The sequence below is a fragment of the Budorcas taxicolor genome, chromosome X (assembly GCF_023091745.1).
Source record: "Budorcas taxicolor isolate Tak-1 chromosome X, Takin1.1, whole genome shotgun sequence".
NCBI classification, from domain to species: Eukaryota; Metazoa; Chordata; class Mammalia; order Artiodactyla; family Bovidae; genus Budorcas; species Budorcas taxicolor.
This window is the reverse complement of record NC_068935.1, coordinates 30234324-30256527: the sequence shown is the minus strand read 5'-3', so window position 1 is coordinate 30256527 and position 22204 is coordinate 30234324.

Sequence of the window (22204 nt, the reverse complement as noted above, 5' to 3'; positions counted from 1 at the left end):
TCCTTACCCGCTGAGCCTATTACTTTCTCTTAAAATGTAGATCAAATTTACCATTCATTTATCTGTCCTAAAAATGTGCTATGAACTAGAGATCATGCTCACTGTTAAGAATATAACAATGAGCAAGGAAGAGTCCATGCTTTCCAGTTCACAGTCAAGCTAGAGAGTCAAACCACTAAATGCTGCTGCTGCTAAGTTGCTTCAGTCGTGTCCGAATCTGCATGACCCCATAGACGGCAACCCACCAGGCTCCCCCGTCCCTGGGATTCTCCAGGCAAGAACACTGGAGTGGGTTGCCATTTCCTTCTCCAATGCATGAAAGTGAAAAGTGAAAGTGAAGTCGCTCAGTCGTGTCCAACTCAGCAACCCCATGGACTGTAGCCTACCAGGTTCCTCCACCCATGGGATTTTCCAGGCAAGAGTACTGGAGTGGGGTGCCATTTGTAATTAAATATGATTGGTGCTATGATAGGGGTGAGCTTTGGACTCGCTCAGAACCTGTCACTTCTTTCTTCTATTTCTCCCTTTTGCAGTGGGAACATTATGTCCTATGACTGTCCTACCATTGCACATTGGAAGCATATAACTTGTTTGATTTCAGAGTCACAGCTGGAGAGCAGTTTGTCTCAGAATTAAAATATCTAGAGACTCATTCATATTCAATTTAGATGATATTTTGGTGAGACTTCAGAATTTAGGCTTTTAAGTTGATGGTGGAACAAGACTGCCAGGGTTCTTGAGATGGAATGAATGTAATTTTGCATCTGAAAAGAACATGAGTCGGGGGCAGGCTGTTATAGACTGCATAATGTATGTGCCTCCCCCCTCAAAAATTTTATTTTGAAACCTAATCACCAAAGTGATGGTATTTGGAGGCTGGGCCTTTAGGAGCCCTCCTGAATGTGATTAGTGCTCTTATAAAAGGAATTCCATTATATTTTATAATGCCCTTATAAAAGAAACTCCTTCCCTTCTTCCACCATGAGAAGTTTTAGTGAAAAGATTGTGAACAAGGAAGTGTGCTCTCACCAGACACCGAATCTGCCAGCACCTCGATCTTGGACTTCTCAGTCTCTAGAACTGTGAGAAATCAAGTTCTCTTGTTTATAAGCCACCTACCTAGTCTAAGGTACGTTGTTGTAGCATCCTGAACACAGACAAATGGTGAAGGAAAGGGAAAAACTAAGGATTACCCTTAGGTCTCTAGCTGGGACCACTGGAAGTCATTTACTCAGATAAGAAACACAGGAAAGAAGTAAATTACAAAGTCAGAGACGTCAGAGAAGGTAATTTTGGTTTGAGGTATGTTGAGTCTGAGGTTCTTATATCACTGAGCACTGCATCTGGCATCCAGGAAAGGTTCAGTTCATATTTGTTATGATTTTTGTAAATAACTGATGTTAAAGAGACAAGTACAATAGAAGCTGAGCTTATGAAATTGACTGAGAAGGGATGCCAGTGAGAATGGAGAAAAACCCAGTGTGTAATTTGACAAAAGTCAAAGGTAGAGGGTATTTCAGGTTGAGAGTCCTGGTCTAACAGTCAAATGCTGCCAAGAGGTCAAATTAAAGGATTAGAAATGATCCCCTGAATTTGTCAAAATGTTATTTGTTTCTCCTACAAGGGCAGTTTCAGTGTCATGAGTATAGAAGGTGAAGTTGAATGAATTTCAAAGTAAATGTTGCTGGGACTTTCACTTCTGGCTAAGATGGAGTAACAGGGACTGAACATACCCACCTGGAGGAAACAACCAACCAAAAGAACAGAACAAACTCTATAAACTAATAGTTTTCAGATGCTGGGCACCCAAGCAACAAATAACAATGATCCTTGAGGGATGGGAAATAAATGAGGTGAACCCTACACCTACGATTGCCCCAGTTTACTACCTGGAAAGAGTGTTTAGGCCATGGCAGAGGAAGGGGAACCCAGACCTAACTTAATAGAATTTTTGAGTTGATAAGATGGAGCTAGAAGTCTAGAGAGGTTAGAAGGTTAGACTTAGTTGGGCAAGTTTCTGAACAACAGAGAACTCCACAGAGAGAACCCTGGAGATCAGTGGAGAGTCTTGCTTGAATATTCAGTTAAGTATTGATTAGCACATACACATGAGGAAGCTTCCCAAACTTAGAAGAAAATAATTTTCTTTTCCACACTTTATTAGTGTGGGTTTATTAGGACTGGAAGAAGCAATAATTATAGCTCATGTAGGGTAGAAAATAATGTCTGTTCACAAAGAAGGGGAAAAGAAAGTCATTTCCTAATGACAAATTCGTCAATTTAAGAGGGTGTAATAGTCTTAAACATCTACACACTTAGCAACAGAGCTACAAAATATGTGAAGTAAAAACTGACAGCTAAAGGAGAAATTTGTAAAACCTTCAATTATTGTTGAGAACTGTAACATCTCTCCCTCAGCAACTGATAGAACTAGCAGACAGAATATTAGTAAGGACAGAAAAGAACTAAATAACACATAATCAATATAGATAAAACACTCTACCCAAAAACAGAAGAAGAGTCTTTTAAGTGAACAAGAAACTTTACTAAGACAATATTCTAGGCCATAACACAAGTTTAAAATACAGTATTGTAAAGTAAAATTAAAAAAATAAAATAAAATAAAATAAAAACAATAAGATGAAAAAAGAAAAAAAAATGATCCTAAAATCACAGAAGGCATGTTCATCTTTTCTACCAGAATGGAACTAAGCTAACATTAACAGAAGGATCTCTGGGAAATCACAACTATTTTTATAAATGGAACAACACATAAATGATCAGTGGGTTAAACAAGGAAGCAAAAGGGGAATTTAAAACTATTTTAAATTAAATGAAAGTGAAAATATAGCCTATGAAAATTTGTAGGGTGTAGCTAAAACAATAGTTCAGTTCAGTCACTCAGTCATGTCCGACTCTTTGCGACCCCATGGACTGCAGCATGCCAGGCCTCCCTATCCATCACCAACTCCCAGAGTTCACCCAAACCCATGTCCATTGAGTCGGTGATGCCATCCAACCATCTCATCCTCTGTCATCCCCTTCTCCTCCTGCCCTCAATCCCTTCCAACATCAGGGTCTTTTCCAATGAGTTAGCTCTTCCCATCAGGTGGCCAAAGTGTTGGAGTTTCAGGTTCAACATCAGTTCTACCAATGAACCCAGGACTGATCTTCTTTAGGATGAACTGGTTGGATCTCCTTGCAGTCCAAGGGACTCTCAAGAGTCTTCTCCAACACCACAGTTCAAAAGCATCAATTCTTTGGCACTCAGCTTTCTTTATAGTCCAACTCTCACATCCATACATGACCACAGGAAAAACCATAGCCTTGACTAGAAGGACCTTTGCTGGCAAAGTAATGTCTCTGCTTTTGAATATGCTATCTAGGTTGGTCATAACTTTTCTTCCAAGGAATAAGCGTCTTTTAATTTCATGGCTGCAGTCACCATCTGCAGTGATTTTGGAGCCCAAAAAAATAAAGTCTGACACTGTTTCCACTGTTTCCCCATCTATTTCCCATGAAGTGATGGGACAGGTCAGGTGGTCTGGTATTCCCATCTCTTTCAGAATTTTCCACAGCTTATTGTGATCCACACAGTAAAAGTTAACACAATAGTTAGGAGTGGTTTTATAGCATTAAATCACATATTTGAGAGAAAAAATAATATGTCTTCTACTAATGAAACTAGAAAAAGAAGGGCAGATGTAACCCAAAATAAGGAGAATAAAGGAAATAACAAAAGCAGAATGTAAAACTATGAAATAGGAAACAGAAAAAAACAATGAAACCAAGAATTGTTTCTTTGAAGGGACCAATAAAAATGATAAACCTAAAGCCAGGCTGATCAGGAAAAATGAAACAAATTAACAATATAAGGACTGAGAGTAGTGACATAACTATAGATTCTATAAATATTAAATGGCTATTAAGATAATATTAACAACTTAATAAAAAGTTAATAACAAATAAAAATTTTTGTTAATCAAAGCAACAACTTAAGTAAAATTGGCAAATTCCTTCCAAGACAGCAGCTACCAGAATTCACTCAAGGACAGACACCCTGAATAGATTCATATCTATTAAAAGATTTGAATATGTAATGCAAAAACATCCCAATAAGTAAACTCCAGGCCCAGATGATTTCACTGGAGAATTTTAGCAAACATTTAAAGAATGCTGCTACTGCTAAGTCGCTTCAGTCATGTTTGACTCTGTGCAACCCCATAGACGGCAGCCCACCAGGCTCCCCCGTCCCTGGGATTCTCCAGGCAAGAACACTGGAGTGGGTTGCCATTTCCTTCTCCAATGCATGAAAGTGAAAAGTGAAAGTGAAGTCGCTCAGTCGTATCCGACTCTTCGCGATCCCATGGACTGCAGCCCACCAGGCTCCTCCATCTATGGGATTTTCCAGGCAAGAGTACTGGAGTGGGGTGCCATAAAGAATAAATAATACCAATTCAATACAAACTCTTCTACAAAGTTGAAGAGGAAGGAATAATTCTCAACTCATTCTATGAAGTCAACATTCCTATTACCAAAGCACAGCAAAAATATTATAGGAAAAGAACTACAGAACACTACCCCTCATGCAAAGTTACATTCTTAACCAAGTTTAACTACCCAAACCCAATCATATTTAAAAGGGATAATACTTCATAACCAAGTGGGGTTTATCCTAATATTTCAAGTTGGACTTAATATTTGAAAAAATGTCACCATAGACAGAAAAGTAAAAAACATGTGATATCAAAAAGATGCAGAAAACACATTTGACAAAAATCAACCATCCATTCCTGATTTAAAAAAATACTCTTAGCAAAGTTGGTAAAGAAGGAAACTTCCTCAACCTGATAAAAGGCACGTTAAAAAAAAAAAACTACAGCTGACAATCTACTGTTACATGTCATAACACGGATGAATCTCAAAAATATTACACTTAGCCAAAGTCGGACGTAAAAATGTATGTACTATTCTCCATTGACTTCATTGATATGAAACTCTAGAAGAAACAAATCTATAGAGACAAAAAGCAGAACGTCATTGCACAGGCCTGGAAGGTAGACAACTGACTAGGAAGGGGCAACTGACTTTAAAGGTGATAAAAATGTTCTATATCATGATGGTGGTAATGGTTACACAAGTCGTGCATAAACTTGTCAATGCTCATTAATGTACACTTAAAAGCATGCATTTTATTATATGTAAATTATACTTCAAAAAGTTGAAATTTAAAAGTAAATGTAGGCTATGAAGTATAGATAATTCACCCTATTCTTTGGGGCATTTTGGCTGGGAAAAGAAATATGGGATTAAAGGACAGTTTCTGTTTTGCTAATAGGGTAAGGAATCAACTTACTTGAAAGTGAAAAGAGGAAGAGATTAGAGATACAGAAGACAGCCTTAGTAGTCTCATTATCTTCTGCCCCATCCCCTGCAAGCCAAATCTCCTGCTTCTCTACTAGACAAGAGTCTCATCCAAACAAGAAGTGTTACGATTTGAAAATCTGTGCTGTAATACCTAGACTTCCAAGGAGACATCTCAAACACACCAAAGCTTTTCTCTGGGCAGCATATGTGAAATCCTCTACCTTCAAGCAAACCTCAGTCAATTACCTAGGCCTTGACTATAGTCGAAAGAGGAGGCGGGAGATATATGTATATGTATGGTGAATTCACTTCACTGTACAGAAGAAACTAACAACATTGTAAAGCAACTATACTCCAATAAAAATTAATTTAAAAATAAAAAGTGCAGAGTCACCCCTTCTTTTCCCTGCTATTGACATGATTGCCCTTTGATTATTGAAAGTTAGCTTCTCTCTATACTTTTACAAACGTTTGAACTTTATAGTAATTATTTTTTAACTATCAAATGAAATTTACTCCATTTTAAGTCTTCTTTGTCCAGTTTCCAGTTAAACCTCTTGTTTACCCACCAACTGTCAGACTGCTTTGAATTCTGGAGACAGTTTACTTGGGTTACTCAAGATAGAACTCATTTCCCAAATGCATTTTAAATTCTCAGCATGTATACATTTCAGAACTTTCCCAAATAAGATCTGTAATTATCAGGGGCTACCAATGTCAAGCTAGTGGAGGTGATGGAATTCCAGTTGAGCTGTTTTCAAATCCTAAAAAATGATGTTGTTAAAGTGTTACACTCAATATGCCAGCAAATTTGGAAAACTCAACAGTGCCCACAGGACTGGAAAAGGTCAGTTTTCATTCCAAGCCCCAAAAAAAGCAATGCCAAAGAATGCTCAAACTACCACACAATTGCACTCATCTCACACACTAGCAAATGCTCTAAATTCTCCAAGTCAGGCTTCAACAGTATGTGAATCGTGAACTTCCAGATGTTCAAGCTGTATTTAGAAAAGCCAGATGAACCAAAGATCAAATTGCCAACATCCACTCGATCACCAAAAAAGCAGGAGAGTTCCAGGAAAACATCTACTTCTGCTTTATTGACTAAAGTCTTTGACTGTATGGATCACAACAAACTGGGGAAAATTCTTAGAGAGATGAGAACACCAGATCACCTGACCTGCCTCCTGAGAAATCTATATGCAGGTCAAGAAGTAACAGAACTGGACATGGAACAACAGACAGATTCCAAATTGGGAAAGGAGTACATCAAGGCTTTAATTGTCACCCTGCTTCTTTAACTTATGTGAGAAACGCTGGGCTGGAGGAAGCACAAGCTGGAATCAAGACTGCCAGGAGAAATATCAATAACCTCAGATATGCAGAGGACACCACCCTTATGGCAGAAAGTGAAGAAGAACTAAAGAGCCTCTTGATGAAAGTGAAAGAGGAGAGTGAAAAAGTTGGCTTAAAGCTCAACCTTCAGAAAACTAAGATCATGGCATCTGGTTCCATCACTTCATGGGAAATAGATGGGGAAACAATGGAAACAGTGACAGACTTTAACTTTTGGGGCTCCAAAATCAGTGCAGATGGTGACTGCAGCCATGAAATTAAAAGATGCTTGCTTCTTGGAAGAAAAGCTATGACCAACCTAGAAAGCATATTAAAAGTCAGAGACATTACTTTGCCAACAAAGGTCCATCTAGTCAAAGCTATGGTTTTTCTAGTAGTCATGTATGGATGTTAGAGTTGGACTATGGTACGGGGAGGGAGGAGGGAGGGGGGTTCAGGATGGGGAACACTTGTACACCTGTGGTGGATTCATGTTGATGTATGGCAAAACCAACACAATATTGTAAAGTAATTAACCTCCAATTAAAATAAATAAATTTATATTAAAAAAAAAAGAAAGCTGAGTGCTGAAGAATTGATGCTTTTGAACTGTGGTGTTGGAAAAGACTCTTGAGAGTCCCTTGGACAGCAAAGAGATCCAACCAGTCCATCCTAAAGGAGATCAGTCCTGAATATCCATTGGAAGAACTGATGTTGAAGCTGAAGCTCCAATCCTTTGGCCACCTGATATGAAGAATTTACTCACTGGAAAAGACCCTGATGTCTAGAAAGATTGAAGGCAGGAGGAGAAGGGGAGGACAGAGGATGAGATGGTTGGATGGCATCACCGACTCAACTGACATGAGTTTGAGTAAGCTCTGGGAGTTGGTGATGGACAGGGAAGCCTGGCGTGCTGCAGTCCATGGGGTCACAAAGAGTCGGACACATCTGAGCGACTGAAATGAACTGAACTGAACCAATGTCAAAACCCAAAGGGATGGTTCTAATCTCACAGGTCTCTGATCCATGGGCATACCAGTAGGGTAGATGATTTGAGAATGAAAGCAGCTTTTAGTTTCAGGTGCCATTTTCACAAGTGGCTCTTGTAAACATTGGCCTTGGGATCTTAAATAGAAGAAAGTGGAGCAAGACAAAGGAGACAAAATTGGGTGTTTTGTCTCTAACAAATAAAAAGAATGCAGATACATCTGCAGAGAGACCTTACACTTTTATCCTAGCTTTAATCCCAAGAACTAGGGGCAACCATTCTCATACCTTCATGTCAGCCCAAGTTTTCTAGGCTAAAAGCGTTTATACTGCATTTGTTATCATATGAAAACAGGTCACTCTTTTCCTATTAGAAAAGTAAGCACGTATTTTTTTTTTCTTTTTAGTATAAGTGATGGAGATATACTGCAACATCCTTACCTTATTTCCTGGTCCCATTTATAACCCATAATACATGTATCTGAGGGTTAGAGCTTCAACCTACAGCTGAGGTTAGGGGACTCAGCTTGTGACAAGGGTTAGCTTATGATCAAGGTTAGGGCCTCAGCCCGAAGCTAAGACTTGAGACTATATTTAGGGTTAAAATATATGTCCTGGATTCAATCAGTAGCTGGTAAAGCAAGCAGAGTGAAGCCACCTGGCCCAAGTTATCAACAGAAGAAACCTACAACCTTGGTCTCATTAGCACAAAACTCTGACCAGCCAAGTTAAGCAGCCAGTGTCTGCTTTGCAAGAACACCCTGGGAGCCACTGCTTGTGGGTCCTTCAACCTCTGCTGACAATTAGCTGAGAAACTCATTTCCTCTCACCAGGCTTCCCATTACCCAATCTTCCAAGTGCAGAACGTGATCATTATTTCTCACCATGGGATGAGGAGGTAGGACGGGAGGGGAACAAGGAAGGAGCAATGAGCTTGAATTAATATTTGCAGCTTCTTTTCTCCCCTGTCCAGCAAGCCTCTGTCTCAGTGAAAAAGAAACCAAGTGCCCTATTTTAACCCTCCAAGCTTTGGCTCCTGTCTATTTCTCCTACCTATAATTTTACTATTATACTTACTGGTTTTCTGAAATCTGAGTATCTTTTTATCAGCCCCTGCTGCTGCTAAGTCACTTCAGTCATGTCTGACTCTGTGTGACCCCATAAACGGCAGCCCACCAGGCTCCCCCATCCCTGGGATTCTCAAGGCAAGAACACTGGAGTGGGTTGCCATTTCCTTCTCCAATGCATGAAAGTGAAAAGTGAAAGTGAAGTCGCTCAGTTGTGTCTGACCCTCCGCGACCCCATGGACTGCAGCCTACCAGGCTCCTCTGTCCATGGGATTTTCCAGGCAAGAGTACTGGAGTGGGATGCCATTGCCTTCTCCATTATCAGCCCCTATACTGCCCTAATTGGTTCTTTTCTCTGTGTTCCTTCCAGAGGCCCTACCTCTGTATGAGTACATATGCATGCGTGCACACATACACACACAGACACACTTTGCAGTCAGAAGTGTTAAGGTTTGAAAAGATTTGCGATATCTGGATTTCCAACTAGAAATCTCAAGCAAGCCGAGACAGATGCACACTGCTTCTGCAGGATAATTAAAGGGTAGCTTAGTCCCTTCAGAAACGAATTCACTGAACAACACTTTTTCTCAGGGTGATGACTGTACTATATATTGAAGTGGGAGGAGGAATGAGGAAGACCTGGCATCATTCAATCACCCTGAGAGTGGTTTTGCCTAGTGTCCGGGCCACCTACTCCCCCTGATACCACACCACACCATGGAATCCCAACAGCTCCTGGGAGTAAGATGGCATGACCAGATTTTAAAAAGCTTCATCTTGGTCCTTGGGAAGTAAAACTCAAAGTGCACATAATACGCCAAGAGGAGTATTTAGGTAACAAAGAATAAATACTGCTACTGGTGCTATTCATCACAATGATCTTTTAGGTCATTTAGGTTTTTTAATATGCATTTCTTTGTTTGGATGCCCCAGGTTTTAGCTGTGGGATCTTTGTTGAGCCATGCCAGAACTTCCATTGTGGCACGGGGACTCTTGGGGCATGGGTTTAGTTGCTCCAAGGCATATGGTATCTTGGTTCCCTGACCGGGGATCGAACCAATGCCCTCTGTATTGCAAGGAGGATTCTTAACCACTGGACCACAAGGGAAGTCCTGATCATTTAGGTTTTAGATATTGGAAATCAGTTTTCTCTTGGTAGTACAGTCTCTGCCCCAAGGACCACCAGTCGTCCCCCAGCTCCGTCACTTCAGCAGTTCATTTCTTCAGGGTGGGGTAACACCAAATAACACCAAGGAAAACAATCTTTCAAGCACAGTGTCCAAAAGATTAGGGTCTGAGGGCACTAGAGAGGACAGATGATAAATATGTTTACTGAAGACAGAAGTATTTCTATTTCCTCAGACTAGAAAAGACCCTTCACTGTGATAAGGGAAGAGACAGAAATATTAAGACTAGACTCTCTAGAGTCCCTTGGACAGCAAGGAGATCAAACCAGTCATTCCTAAAGGAAATTAACCCTGAATATTCACTGAAAGGACTGATGCTGAAGCTCTAATACTTTGGCCACCTGATGTGAAGAGCCAACTCATTAGAAAAGACCCTGATTCTGGGAAAGACTGAAGGCAGGAGGAGAAGGGGACGACAGAGGATGAGATGGTTGGATGGCATCAGCAGCTCAATAGACTTGAGTTTGAGCAAACTCTGGGAGATGTTGAAGGACAGGGAAGCCTGGCATGCTGCAGTTCATGGGGTCGAAAAGAGTTGGACACAACTTAGCTACTGAAGGACAGGAACAGAAAGCTAAATTTGTGGGCTGAGATTTGAACATAACACCTGAATATGTAGAAGCTGACTACATCCCTGAATTCATCAACTTTATGGGTTCCTTAAATTTAGCTGATAATTGATTCTTTGGTGGTGGGGGGTATTATTGAATGGAGTCAACTCCCAAAATTATATCATATAGTTGATTAGGAAAACAGAGGTCCTGAAATGGAGCCTCACAGTTGCACATAATATCAACTTCTAGCTGCATGTAAAAATTAGACAGCAATTAAATGAGGACCACAATGCCTGTGGATGGTACAATTTTCCACAGGAGAAGCTATCTGTCACATTTTAGCTATATATATGTGGAGGTGACATCAGATACTTGTATAGTGTAACTCATATTCTTGCCAGTCAAATATCTGATCTTAGGCATACAGCAGTATGTAACTTATAGTTCTAAAGACACAGAAGCCCCAAAATATGTGTGCATTTCACATAGCTCAAAATCAAAGCCTCAAACCAATAAGGACCTACCATAGGGCACAGGAAACTCTGCTCAATAGTCTGTAATAACCTAAACGGGAAAAGAATTTGAGAAAGAATAGATACATGTGTAACTGAATCACTTAGCTGTACACCTGAAACTAACATAGCATTGTTAATCAATGATACTCCACTATAAAATAAAAACTAAAAAAAAAAAAAATCAAAGCCTCCAGATGAAGGCAAATATCCTCTCCTCCAGATCTTAGCTTATGCAATTCCAGGTATACTTTTAACATACTAATTTCAACAGCAATCATAGGTTTGTCTGTTGATTAGACATACGACTATCTGTTCAATGTTTGCCTCAAAACCTCCTCCCAGAAAAGATTTTGAGGGGCTGCCTGCTGTTGTCACTCTGTCCTTCTCCCTCTTCATGGCTTACCTCAACCAAACTCTCTCAAGTTTTGTCACCTTCAGTCTGGCAGTGACTCAAGGCAGACCACCCCCAACTTCTGATGAGACTGCCCTACTTTTCATTTCCTCAATCCTGAAAAGGCCACTTTTCCATACATTCCTCTTCTGACCATTTGTCAGTCATCCCCCCAACAAAACATCCAACACTGGGCATTGGGATGATTCATAATACTTCCACCATGGCTTTCAGATGTCTGCCTCTGATTGTTTTCTGATTGATCAGGTTCAACCTAAGGAGGCAGCATAGTGTAATGATAAAAAGCACAAGACTTGAAGTGCTTACACTCTAAAAGCCTTAAGTTCAAGTCTCTTTCCGCCATTGACTAGCTGGGAACCTTTTGACTGGTCACTTCACAGTTCTCAGGCCTTAGCTTTCTCATTGATAAATTTGAGGGGTGAACTGGACCATGAGTCCAGAAGCTCGAGACCTGAGTGATGAACTGTGTAGTGCTTCATTTTTTTAAATGACTGTAGAAGGATAACACATGCTCTACTTTCCCAAAACACCCATCACTCTTTAATGCCTTCCACCCATGGGCTTCACCCATGGGTATTTGCATTCAGGAGTGCTTTGTACCTAATATTCTTTCCACTCTGATGGCTCCTCATGCTTTATCATTCCTTCACTCTCCCAAAAGACACCTCCCACTCCACAGCAAACTAGGATCTGAACTAGGTTTTAACAGATGATAGTTAGGACTGCAAATGACTCTCTGGCCATCATTCACAAAGAACCTACTGCATCCACACTGACTCACAACTCCATTCCATCTCCCACCTCCTCTAGACCACCAGTCTGTCGCTCTGCATGGCACAGGCCATCCCAGGACACCTACTATCTCAGAACTGTCTGGAATTCTGAAGCCAGAAACAACAGGGATCACCACCCAGGTTTCAATCTCTTCAAAGAAAGAAGCTGAAATGTTCACAAAAAGCAGCTCAGCAGGCTTTTCGGTTATCAAATCTCTCTTACAAAACAACATTTTGATGTGTTAAATGTAAATCAATTGGATGTGCATGGATTCAATAGGTCCTAAAATGTGCCCAGGCTTAAAAACGAAGGCAAACATCTTAGTGCAGCATCTGGGGACATTTGCTAGCTGAGAAATATCAGAGGGTCAAGTGTGTCTTAATAGTCCAGAGAATTACAACTGCAATGAGGTTTCTGGACCCTAGCTCGTCCCATATGTTTGCTGCCTTCTCACTCCAGTGCAGCTCAACAGTAATACCAAGTCACTAACCAGTAATGAAAAGGAGGGTGCTGGTGCTATCTATGTCCTTGGGGAGACCTAAAATCCAGTGGCAGAGACTTATAGCCACCTATCAGATAGCCCCATGTTGGATGGCAGACTCTCCTATAGAGCTGGGAAGACATTCTCTTCGATAACAAGTTTCAAATCTAATGGAAAGAAATTCTTGCTCTCAGGAACTCCCTATTCAGCTAGTAAGACAGAAAACATCATCAAGAGCATAGTCAATAAGGAGAGCATATATATTATGCTCCTAAAGCTGGTACTGACAAAGAAAATGTAAACATAATTCAGACTGTCTTGAGATTTATATTCTTTGCTACTTAAAACAATATAACTTAGAGGTAACAATAACAATACTAGTACTACTACTGCTACCAAGGTCTTCCATTTTTCAATGCCCTTATGTGATAGGCAGTGAACTAGGCATTCACCAATGCAACGGACATGAACTTGGGCAAATTCCAGGAGATGGTGAGGGACAGGGAAGCCTGGGGTGCTGCAGTCCATGGGGTTGTGAAGAGTCGGACAAGACTTGGTGACTGAATAACAACAACAAACATACATTTTCTTGTTTAATCCACCCAGTAATGCTATAAGGTAGATTTATTAATAGCACTATTCAGAAAGTATGGAAACAATCTCTGCTGTTGCTGCTATATCGCTTCAGTCATGTCCGACTCTGTGTGACCCCATAGACGGCAGCCCACCAGGCTCCCCCGTCCCTAGGATTCTCCAGGCAAGAACACTGGAGTGGGTTGCCATTTCCTTCTCCAAAGCATGAAAGTGAAAAGTGAAAGTGAAGTTGCTCAGTCGTGTCTGACTCTTTGCGATCCCATGGACTGCAGCCCACCAGGCTCCTCCATCCATGGGATTTTCCAGGCAAGAGTACTGCAGTGGGGTGCCATTGCCTTCTCCAACAATCTCTAATAACAAGCTTATATGCAGTTCATAGACATTTAGGTTCTTTCTGGTCACATGCTTTATTGAGTACTGTATTTTGATTCCCCTTTCTTCACTGACAAAGCCAAATAAACACCATGTTTGTCCCCTATTCTACATTCCCTTTCCAACAAAAACATATATTCCTTACTTGGCAGAAAGCCAAGCCGCAGCAGACTCTAATCACCCTGGGTATTCAATCCATAGTGGTAACTAAATGACTTTGTCATTCAGGCTTGACTCTGTTAGAGCCATACTTAAGCTGCATTGCTGGTGCTCAGGTGTCATATGGAGTTTTACATGAACCAGCGCTCTTGATTTTGTGCATACCTCCCTCCTAGTCTCCACAGCACTGACGCATGAGTCCATGGTTGTCTTGGCCAAGAGACAAATCTGGGATAAAGACAAGTGTGCTGCACAGTGCAGGGTTTCCCTCGCATCTGACAACTATGGCTTTCTCACTGGTGTGGCCCATCACTCCTGCATGGTTCCCACTTCCCCGGGAAAGAGTCCTCTTCAGGAGGCCCACATGCCCCACCAGTTCATCAACTGTATCCAACAAACCCTAATCCCAGCTGATGCTCAAACTGGGTGGGACCAGGGGATGAGCTAGTTTGTGTGTGTAGAAAATGGTGTGGGAAGAGAGTCAAGGGCCAAGGACTCAGGTAGGGAAAGAGGAAGGTAAAAGTGTTAGTCACTATGTTGTGTCCAACTGTTTGTGACCCCATGAACTGCAGCCTGCTAGGCTCCTTGTCCATGGAATGCTTCAGGCAAGAATACTAGAGTGGGCTACCATTTCCTTCTCCAAGCTACCACTTACCTTATCCGTGTGACTGTGGACAAGTATCTTCACTTCTCCACGCTTCTGTTTTCTCACCTGTAAAATGGCTAATAACAGTACCCACCTCAGAGCACTGCTTTGATAATTAAGTGAATTGAGCAAACAGGAAGCTTAAAAAACTGCCTGGCAAATGCTTAATAAATATTGGCTATTGTTATCATAACAGATGGACAGTGAGTGGCTCAGATTAAAGGCAGGGTAAGTATGGACATCCCAGAGCCCACTCCCTCAACTCACCACACTTTGAAAATCATTGCTTCACTACAACCTTCCAGCCAGTTCCAGAGCCCCCTCTATAGCATCTGACATCTTAACACTTTCAAAGATGAGGGCCTCATTACCTTAAAAATATGCTACCATCTCTAATTTTCTCAGATGTCAAAGTCTTCTCACAGTGACTCAAAATTTACCACCCAGTAGTGTGGGAAGTGCCACTAATGCAAGAGGCAACTGGATACAGCAGAAAGCAGTTGCCCTTTCATCACAGAGACCTAGGAGCCCATCTCTGCAATGTTTTGGCTGGGTAACTTTGGAGAAGTCACTTAACCTCTCTGAGCCTCCGTTCTCTCATCTGGAAAATGAGAATAACATTATCTAAGGCACAGGCTTGCTGCTATGGACTGAATTATCTCCCTCTCCCTCAAATTCGTATGTTGAAACCATAATTCCCAATGTGACTGCATGGGAGACAGGGTCTTTAGGAGGTAATTAAGGTTAAATGGGGCTTCCCAGCTGGCTCAGTAGTAAAGAATTCACCTGCCAATGCAGGAGACTCAGGTTCCATCCCTGGGTTGGGAAGACCTCCCTGGAGAAAGGAATGGCAACCCACTTCAGTATTCTTGCCTGGAGAACCCCATGGACAGTGGAGCCTGGCAGGCTACAGTCTATGGGGTCGCAAAGAGTCAGGGACAGCTGAGCATATACACACATACAAAAGGTGAAACAAGGTCATAAAGTTGGCGGCCTAACCTGGTAGGACTGTGGCCTTCCCTCCATGACCACAGGGTAAGTAAAGGCCAAGCGAACACACAACGAGAAGGCCACTCACTGCCTCAAGCCAAGAAGAGAGCTCTCACCAGGAACTGAATTGTTTGGCGCTCTTGATCTTAGACTTGCCAGCCTCCAAAACTGCGAAAAAATAAATACTATTGTTTAAGTCACCCAGTTATGGCAGTCCTGGCTGACTGATACCATTTCTGCGAGGATTAAATGAGGTCATATGTGTAAAGTCCCTGGCACAAAGGCAACACTCAAGAATTGGAACTATTTTTAGTTGTAGTTCTCAGTGCTACTTTGGCTGGATAATTGAAGGCAGATGGCGTGAAGGACCCACCACAGTGGTTTGCCAGAGGCAGTCGGTACTTGCCTCTTAATTTGGACTCATTACATGTGCCTGTCTCCACCACGACTGTAAGCTCCCTGAGGACAGAGAATATGTTTTAGTCCTTTCTGTAGTTTCCTCGCCTATAATAGGGTGGATGCTAGGGGTAAACACCAAGGTGATGAATGGATGAACACACAATCATGCCTAATAGTGGGTATTTTGGAAGCCTCCTCGCCGCAGAGACCTTGACTCACACACAGAAGCCTGGGAATGATTTGTCCTTACCTGAGGCTCCTTAACTGACAGCAAGCTTGCCGTCCCTCAGCCACGGAGAACACTGTAGCACTGAGCAGAAAAAAAAAGAGCTAGCCACAGTTAACCAGGCTCCTTTAGCAACGGAGCTCACAAGATTCCCACAATATTGATCCCATGTTTGCTAGTTTTCTCAGTTACTAGAAGACATAACGTGCTCCTACTTAGGACATGTCCCCCGTGTCAAAAGTGGCAATTCCCAACGGTGAAAAAGGACTGGGTTAGTTCAATGCTAACTTTGCAAGGCAGGTCTCCTCAGATGTATCATCCTAATCCATTACTTTACATGAAATAACTGCAGCTTTTTTTTTTTTTTAACAGACCTATCTCAGTGTTGATGGGCAGCATATTAGGAATAATTGTACTAAATGATTTTCTAAATCTTTTGGAAGAACGGGAGTCAACCGGGACCCTTATTATTGTTTGTGCATGTGTGTGTCATTAAATTAGTCTTTGTGTGAAATGAAGTTTGATTTGGAATGGTAGGTAATGAAGTTTGGGCCAGCGGGGCTTAGTAATAGAATGCAAATCCTTTAATAATAAAATGTAGCACTATAAGGCAGACACTGCCTCAGACCTCAGAAAAGTTTTCCCTGAACACAAGAGGTAGAAGGGAAGGAGAGAGACAGAGAGAAAACATTAGAATTAAAACAGCAGTTTGATATGAGAAAAACCATCCAGCACCTAGAAAAAGAGAGAGGACCTATGACCTGGACATGAATATTTTTCTCCAACAGCAAGCAGTAGGTTTTCCCAGAGCCAATGACATTCTTCTGCCCAATTGCTCATGGGATCTATGGCAAACCTGGGAGTAGAATAATAATAACAACAGCAACAGCTAGCATTCATCAAATGCTTATGATAGAGCAATCACCTTGCAAAAGTTAGTTCATTTAATCTTCAAGTATCCTCATGAGGCAGGTGTTATTCCCGAGTTAGAGACAGGGAAACTGAGGCTCAGAAGGGTTATGTGAACCAGTCCAAGGTCCAACAGTTTAGGCACAGAGCCCTGATCTGAACCCACATTTGCAAGACTAAAGGGAGGTGGTCTATTCAACTGCCTCTCACCTTATCTATTGATCAGGTTGAGGCCAGTACAGTTCTTGTCTGTCTTTCTCCAATCCCATCAGCGATTGTATAAACTCTGACCATGCCCTTTCTTTCTTTGCCTTTAAAAAGAGGCAGCTTCTGCAGTCTGAAATCTGTTTTCATAAGCCTGGGCCCATCCCTTTGAACATTTCCACTAAATGTGCAGCTCCATGGGTGTGGATTAGGGGGTGGGGGGTGCTGTGTGGGAGACAGCAGCAGCGGAGGGAGGGAAGATTGGGGTGGAGGTTAAACAAGGCTGTTCAAAGGTGGGGTTGGATGCAGATCTCTGCGGCTAGATGTGGCATGGCATTTCTCTTCCTGTTAGCCAACTTTCACCCTACAGACTCCAGAAGCCTCCAGGGCCTGCAATCAGGGAAAGAGGAGGCTGAAATGGTCTCGCAAGCGCCTGATGCCTGCTCCACCGGATGGGAGACTGGGATTCAGGGCAACTCTGAGGCTTCCTTGGAGCCCTCCCAGGGAAGAGGCTCCCTTTGGAAGAGAGCTTGCTTCACTGTAGGTCGCTGGCTCCCCCTGCAGGCCGGTCCTAGGAATGACCTCTGTTTTGAGCTCCGCCGGTCCGTTCTTTCCATTTGAGATAAAAGATCAACCTGGGGCTGTCACCCTCCCCCTCCCACTTCTGCCCCCTCTCCTAGGTGGGCGGAAGAAGAAAGAATCATCGAGAAAAGGGCCTGCGCCCTTCCGCTCATGACCAATTACTCTGAGCCTAAGCAGCAACCCTGTTGGAGGAAGGTTTGATGAACTATTCATCACACTCGTAAATAATTCATTTCCCTTTGAGATCCAGCAGCCCACAGGAGCTGTAAGGTTTTCTTTAGTTGACACCTTTTGAGAGATGAAAAATAAAGCAAAAGCCCACTTTTAGAGAAACCACAGTTGCTTTATATGCCATTTCCTGCATCTCCCTTCTGCTGTTTCAGGGTTCCTCAGCTCTGCCCTAGTCCTCCAGATTGGTCTCCTATTGTGTTCTTTGCTTTTTGTTATTCAAACAACTCTACTTTGTAGGATCCCCTGTGCAGACCCCTTCTAGCATTATCTCTCTCTCCAGGCTCTTGGGCTTGCAGTGTGTAACAACCCAACTGCCTTTCAATTGAGGATAGGGTGGAAGATTGCCAAGATTGCTGGGGAGCTGGTGGGGCAGGGGGCGGGGAGTGGATGAGTCAAATGAGCATTTCAGGAGCTCTCCTTTGTTCTGACTCTGGCTGCTCTGACACAGCTTCACTACTTTCATTCTGTGAACATCTTCCCTCCCACATTCCTTGATTTTCAGCAAAACTTCCAGAGGGCTCTTCTCTGGGCCAGCCAGGGCCAAACACATGGTATGCAGCTTCTCTGCCTCTATCCCCAGCCACACACGTACCCCAGAGACCTATTTTATACAAGGGAAGCAGGCTGCAGGGGATTGTGAGGGTGGGTGATGGCAGGCTGAGACTGATTATCTTCTCTGGTACTGACCCTTGCTTCCTCCTCCTGGCCTTACGGTCCTGGGGCTCTGACTACGCCCTGACAACCAAGGTGCCTGTCCTCATTTGCCACACTCCAGAGGAGACTGAGCAGAGCAGTTCTGAGCGGGAGCCTGCAGGGCCCCCAATCCACACTGACCTTTGCCTGGTATCTTTCTTTTTTTCTCTTACCTGCACTTTTTAGAGAAAACGTAACAGATTTGGAACCAGAGCAGATAACAATTTAGGATGAAAAATGAAATGGACACATGCCCTGAAATAGTTTAGCCTTCAAACTCACCCTGCTTCAACCAAACAGCACCCAAGAAAATTAATACAATTAGAAATGTTGCTTACTGAATGAGCAGACATCCTCATTGACCAAGGTGAGCAAGCAGAGCGCTTGAGGGATGCCTCCCTTTAAGCAAAGACAATAAATAAATCCAGCTTTCTCAAATGCTTGTCTCAGTGTCCATTGCTCTAGTTTTTTTCAAAAAAAAAAAAACACTTCAAAAATGCTTATATTCATCAGCAAGATTTCTGTTTAAGACCAGGATTGCTTTAGTGAGAAAAGTGGATTGATATAAAAGAAAGTTCATAAAAACTGAAGCACTAAAAGCACATAACAGCATAGAGTGAGGTAGCCCAGGACATAGAGAGTGGCTTGGGCATGCTATGAGCAGATTGAGAAAGCTGTAAATACTGGATGTCCACCAGCACCCCAGTGTTAGAATTACACTTCGCCATCCATGTAAGACTATAATTTTACAACAGCACAGAGGACAAAACAGATTTAACTAGTCAGAGATATCCTGCCAAGTGATGGGTAATTTTATGTATCAACATGACTGGGCCACAGGGTGCCCAGATGTTTGGTCAAACAGTATTCTGGGTGTGTCTATGAGGATATATTTGGATGAACTTAACGTGAGACTGAGTAAAGCAGATGGCATGCACTAATATGAGGGGGCCATGTCTAATCCGGTGAAGGTATACTAAGAAGAGAGAACTCCTGTCTGACTGCTTAAGCTAGAGTATTGGTCTATTCCTACCTTCAGACTTGAACTAAAATATTGACCATTCTTGGGGCTCAGGCATGCCAGCTTCTGGACTGGAATTTACACCACCATCTCTCCTGGTGCTCAGACCTTCAGACTTGACTTATAAGTATACCATCAGCTCCTGGGTGTCCACCTAGCTACAGAATTTGGATTCCTCAGCCTCTACAATCATGCAAGCCAATTCCTTACAACAAATCTTTTTCTATTATATATACCTCCTACTGATTCTCTTTCTCTGGGGAACCTTATCACAGTCTCTATGTTATAGATCAGGGCTCTCCACACTGTGATCCCATTCCCCACATGGAAATATTTTCAGTATGTTCCCCAGTAGGTAGATATTTGACACTGAACTGCCTGTAATCAAATCTTGACTCTGTCAGTCTTGAGCTCATGATGATAAACAAGTTATTCAACCTCTCTTTACCTCAGTTACCTAATCCAAAACTGGAAATACTAATAATATTATTATAAACATCAGGAGTTACACAAGTGTCATTATAATGATTACATGAGATTACAAAACTAGAAAATCTTAATATTAACTAAATAGAAATAAAAATTTAACATTATATTCCCATATGTCTCTTGACAGACCACTGATCAAATCATGTATAAGCAAAAACTATAAGCTACGGGCCAAATCTGGCCCACTGCTTATTTGTATATAGCCTATAAGCTAAGAATGGCTTTTATATTTTAAAATGGTTGGAAAATAATCACAAGAAAAATATTTTAGAGGATTGTTTCAAGATGGCTAAGTAGAAAGACTATGAGCCAATCTACTCTCATAGTGTTAGTCACTCAGTTGTGTCCGATTATTTGCGACCCCATGAACTGTAGCCTGTCAGGCTCCTCTGCCCATGGAATTCTCCAGGCAAGAATACTGGAGTGGGTTGCCATTTCCAGTCTCATAGGCACACCAAAATTGTAACTATTTACAGAAAAACTTTTGATGAGAAAAATCTACCAGAAAAGATCTTCTACAACTAAAGATATAAAGAAGGAATCACAAGGAGACAGGTAAGAGGGGTGGAGGTATAGTGCAGTCAAGACCCACAACCCTCAGTGGGCAAACCACAAATGTGAGAATGATAACAATTGCAGAGGTTCTCCCCAAGGAGTAAGGGGTCTGAGGCCCTCTTCAGGCTCCCCAGCTCAGCATTCCTGCACCAGGAAGATGAGCCTCAGAACATCTGGCTTTGAAGGCTAGATCTACTTTCAGGAGACCCAGGAGCTGCAGGAAATAGATTCTACTCTTAAAAGTTATGACCAACCTAGACAGCATATTTGGAGAAGGAAATGGCAACCCACTCCAGTATTCTTGCTTAGACAGTCCTGTGGATGGAGGACCCTGGTGGGCTGCCATCTATGGGGTCGCACAGAGTCGGACACGACTGAAGTGACTTAGCAGCAGCAAGAGCAGACAGCATATTAAAAAGCAGAGACATTACTTTGCCAACAAAGGTCCATCTAGTGAAGGCTATGGTTTTTCTAGTAGTCATGTATGGATGTGAGAGTAGGACTATAAAGAAAGCTGAGCACCAAAGAATTGATGCTTTTGAACTGCGGTGTTGGAGAAGACTCTTGAGAGTCCCTTGGACTGCAAGGAGATCCAACCAGTCCAGCCTAAAGGAGATCAGTCCTGAGTGTTCACTGGAAGGACTGATGTTGAAGCTGAAACTCCAATACTTTGGCCACCTGATGCAAAGAGCTGACTCATTTGAAAAGTCCCTGATGCTGGAAAAGATTGAAGGCAGGAGAAGGGGACGCCAGAGGATGAGATGGCTGGATGGCATCACCGACTCAATGGACGTGAGTTTGAGTAAGCTCCGGAGTTGGTGATGGACAGGGAGGCCTGGTGTGCTGCAGTCCATGCGTTCACAAAGAGCTGGACACAACTGAGCAACTGAACTGAACTTAAAGGGTGCACACAAAATATCACACACTCCAAGTCTCGGGCCAGAAGCAGTAATGTTAAATGAGCCTGGTTCAGACCCACCTGCTGATCTTAGAGAGACTCTCAGAGAGGGAGGAGGCAACTGAAGCCTCACCCTGGGACATAGATACTGGCAGCACCCATTTTTGGGGAGGTCCTCCTACCACAGGGCACTGATGCTGGCAAATGCCCTTTTGAAATCCTCCCTCTGGCTTGTTAGCCTCAGGACCCAGTCCCGCCTACCCCCGCCAAACTGTAGATACCCGTACTGGGATGCCTCAGGCTGAGCATCTAGCTGAGCAGGGACACGGCCGCACCCACCAGCAAGCAAGCTGAGACCACAGCCACCCCTCAACATAGCCCTACCCACCAGAGGGCCCAGGACTCAGCCCCACACACCAGTACACAGGTACTACACCTGGGACCCTCTGGACCCTGCAGCCAGAGACCCCAGGACCCAGCTCCACCCACCCATGGTCAGGCACCAGCCCAGCGACCACCACAACCCTGCAGCCAGCCATGGAAGGACACAACCATTT